A 4401-nucleotide genomic window follows, 5' to 3' on the forward strand; every position below is an offset into this window, starting at 1 on the left:
TATACAACAGCATTAATAGCCAATGTAATTTAATTTAACCATTTTATGTTGTTAGTCTATATTATTACATTTAAAATTATAACTCTAATTCAAGCAGAATAGCCTATTGTCAACATAATTATGGAGTGTAATTTGTTTTCAACTCGAAATATCTTCAAACTAATGAAATATGGAGTTATTAGTGAAGAAAATCCGTCTGGATAACAGCAGACTGACTGYTCGTAAAATATACGACAGGTCTGGACCACTCGTGAATTTTGTTCGTAACTGAAGAAAATCGTAGAATACGAGAAAATTAGTGAATGACACAAATTCTCCTAAATCACTCGTACGCGCAACTTAAGAACAAATCTGTGCGTACGAACGGTTCTTGCATGAGGCCCAATGTCTCCTCACTAGGTGAGATGGATTTCTTCATGWGGAGCACAGGTAAGGACAGGGTTCACAATAACTTAAAGATCACAAAAAGGCAGATAAGAACAAGAAGATATTTTCTTGGGTGTTTGTTTTGTGTTTTTTTTAAGTGATGTTCTGTATCTCACCTGTTGCAAATAGCCTTTTGAATGACCTGCATTTGGTGAAAAAGGTTTTAACTCTGATTGAATTGATTAAGTAATGGCAAGTCCAAAGGGGGCCAAGACCAAAATGAAATGATGTTCTCTTTAAACAAATTTTTCTCTTGTCTAAACTGAACTGTTTACAAGACACTCTTTTCGTTGTAATGTTTTGAAAGGATTCCCGATTTAATCTGAACTATTCCTTCAGGAGATAAATCTTTGTCCCATTTTCTGAGTGGTCTCAAGTTTTAAGGAAAAAGCTGAAGCAAATCAAGTGTTTAGGGGGCTCCAATCCTCACCTTCAAAGGCTGCTATCCTGCATGTTTTACTTATTTCCCTGCTTCAGCACACCTTATTCAGTGATTCAGTTACCTCTTTATGTTCTGCAAGAAACCAGTTAATCATTCGTTCATTCATTCATTCATTCATTCATTCATTCAAATCAAGTGAAACCTCAAAAACATAGATTGGACCCGAGATGAATAACGATATTGTCTCAGAAACAGAATAGTGAGTTTGAGATAAGACCGGATGCTGTGAGTTGTTAAATCAAGAGAAAAGCATCAAAGAAGAGTTGCTTAAACAAGTAGGTTATCTGAGGGAAATAAAAATAAAAGACAGATTGAGAGTTGTGCAGGAATGCCTCCCACAAATATCACTCCCACTCTTCCTCCCGCACCCACGCACTCTCTGCTACTGTGACGTCCACTCTCCTTTTTTACTCCTACGCTCCACTGCAGAGGCGTTCTGCTCTCCTCTCATTCATACAGCGCCACGTTATTTCCATACTCCTGAGTGGATTGACTGTGCAATGAGCACAGAAAAAGAAAAAAAAATGACTGCAGAGGAAGTAGAGGAGGCAGAGGAAGAGGAGGAGGAAGCACCATGTTTGGCTCCCTCCAGACTCATCAGATTTCCGATCAAGCTGGGATCGTGATCAGACCTCGCACGAGTGCCAAGCGCCACAGATGGAATCATATTTCCGATAATCTCGCTGAGACATGAGTGTTTATGCTGCGCAATGCAACGTTACAACTCACTGTTGGATCAGCCCATCGTGGCTGTGTTCAGTCAGACGTCACATTCTGATCTCTGCGTCCAATCACAAGGTCAAGCTTTAAGCTCTGACGGTAGTCACCAAAATAGACATTTGCTTTGATTTTTTTTCCCCATATGAATATTTTTGTTATTTCAGGAAAAATGATCAATAATAGGTGTAAAAATATGAGGAACTCCTAATCAGGTGCATAATGTGGATAGTTTACAAAGCGATGCCCACAGTTATCACTTTCTCAGATAACACAGAAGCTGAAAGGGTTCAGGATGTACCCAAGGTTTTACTGTGTAGAACAAAGCTGGAACAGACGTTTACCACTTGATCCTCCTCCCATAAAACCATTTGTTGGCGAAAACAGAGAGGAGCACAGCATTTCAGATTTCCTGTTAATGGCTTGTGTCCTACAGCTAATAATGGATCTAGGGGTGGATGTAGACATCAGGTAGCAAAGAAAAATGCTTCAAGGTTACAAACTGGCTTTAAAACAGTAGTTCAGGCCTTTTGAAGTAGGGTTCTGTAGAAAGGTTTTGAACATTTAACATGCTATCAGTTGTAGATAGCTCTTTAAATTACCCCTGTTTGGAGATGAACAATGTGAAACGTTCCTTCTGAAAAAAACTCAAATCTTAAAAACATTCACAGCATTTCATCTAAATTATATTTTTGCAAATGTTATTTTTACTTCTGTTAATATCACGTTGCAGCATTATTTACGTAAATCAATTCAAATGCATTTATTTGGCACATTTAAGAACAACTGACATCACAGATGGAACATCCCAAAGTGCTGCACACAAAGTAACAAATTACAACAATAGAAAAACAATTAAAAACGTGACAAAATGGAACCAGTAAATGGAACCAAAACAGTCAACTCTCAAGCAGCATTAGAAGCCAGTGTTTTAGGATGTGACTTAAAAACTCCAAGAATTGAAGTTAGTCTATTATGAAGGGGTTGAACTTAGGTACTAAAACTGAAAAGGCCTGATCCCCTTTGAGAACCAGTCTGAACCTCAGAACAACTATAAACCTGATTATCAGATCTAAAGGTTCTGGAGACAAGGAGGTCAGACAAGTCCACAGGAGCCTGCCCATTTGGAGCCTTATGGGTCAACAGTAAAACGTTCAAATCAATTCTAAAATGAGCGGGGCAACCAGCGATGTGGTGACACGTTCACAATCTGTTTGTGTTAAAAGGCAAGCAGCAGTTTTCAGTTGTTAGAAGGTTCAGGCTGACAACARTGTCACAATATTTTTTTAGCATTCTGTGTTTATTGCCAGGACAATTGTAGCAGCAGCCAGCTGTAGCACATGCCATGAAGTAGGATTATCAAAATATTGCTGACAGAACACCCATGCAATGCAAAAGTGACATTAACAGAACAGTTTTAAATAAAGCACTATAACAGGCTGCTGCTGTTGCTGCTATTTGCACCTTTAGTAACCTTTGAATTTTACAGAAATAACCAGGTGAGCTCTGTGTAAGCATTTATAAAATACTGTTTAATTGTAACCTTTTTTAGATTGGAGCCATGCCTAAACTAGTTCTTATCTTTTCAATGTATTCAGAATTAAGATGCACTGCATTTCTCCATTATTCAGAGTTCCTTCTGCAACAGGTAAAATACAAGATTAAATGGCCACAAACTTTCCACAAAACTTTGCTTCAACAGTTCTGAACTTTAAGTTTTGCATTGCTTTTAGTTAAAATATCAAAACACAGATACACAGACAAAAAAAAAAAAACAGAACAGCTTGAGTGCTTGCAATAAATGAACAGATATAACTAAATTAACTGACTCATGTTTGGCTCCAGTCATAATTTCAGTTAATCACAAACAGTTGGTAAATGTTTATCTCTTTATTTTTAGAAGATAACAGTTGAACAAATGTGTGTTTCACAAGGATGTGAATGAAAATCTCTTTAAACAACACTTTTATTATCTGATTATGATTTACAGTACATCCTTTTGGAGAACAATCTGTTTCTGACTTCTTTTTTTCATCTTGTATTGTGTGCAATATTAAAGGTTTCAAAAAATAAAGTTTTAACATAATACTTCTCTTCTTTGAAAATGACTATTATACAGACTCCTCACAAATTTGCCTTCAGTAGATTGCATAGCTTATTTGAAGACAGTAGTCCTGGAAAATTATTGCATAAATTATGTCACAGTTTTTAGTAGTAACATGACATTTAACATTAAAAAAGTCATAGGACTGTAAAAAGAGKTGCCATTTACATAGTTTTTACACCAACCATGAAGCCATTCTAACAGAAATCCATGAAATAATTTAGAACTTCAACTTTTTTATTTTCTTGCCACAGATTTAAGTTTAATTTTTAAAACTGTCAAAGACTTGTTTCTGAACAAATAGTCATTAGTGGATTATGTACTGAAATTGGCCTTATTCCTAAAAGGAATAAAGGTGAAAACTCAAATGAATAATAATTTTAATATAATGTACTGCATGAAATATTTTGGAAGTAAGGGGAAAAATGGCTTGTTGTATGTGGTCATTTCTTCAACCAACCAAACTGAATTCACTTTCAGGCTGCAAATCAATCACTTTTATTCATCACAGAGTTGCAGCTGACACATTTCCACCCAGACTTTCTGCTGTATAATACTGCATATAGTCCTCGAAATAATATTGATTGTGTAGCTGCTGCAGGAAAATAAGACCCACAGATGGAAAAGGATTAATTAGCTGCTGTGAGAGATAGTCATGTTCGAGTCAAGGCAAAACAAAAAGTGCTTGTCAAGAAGCTGCATAATTTCATCC

Source organism: Austrofundulus limnaeus, unplaced genomic scaffold (assembly GCF_001266775.1).
Source record: "Austrofundulus limnaeus strain Quisiro unplaced genomic scaffold, Austrofundulus_limnaeus-1.0 Scaffold171, whole genome shotgun sequence".
In the NCBI taxonomy this organism is placed as follows: Eukaryota; Metazoa; Chordata; class Actinopteri; order Cyprinodontiformes; family Rivulidae; genus Austrofundulus; species Austrofundulus limnaeus.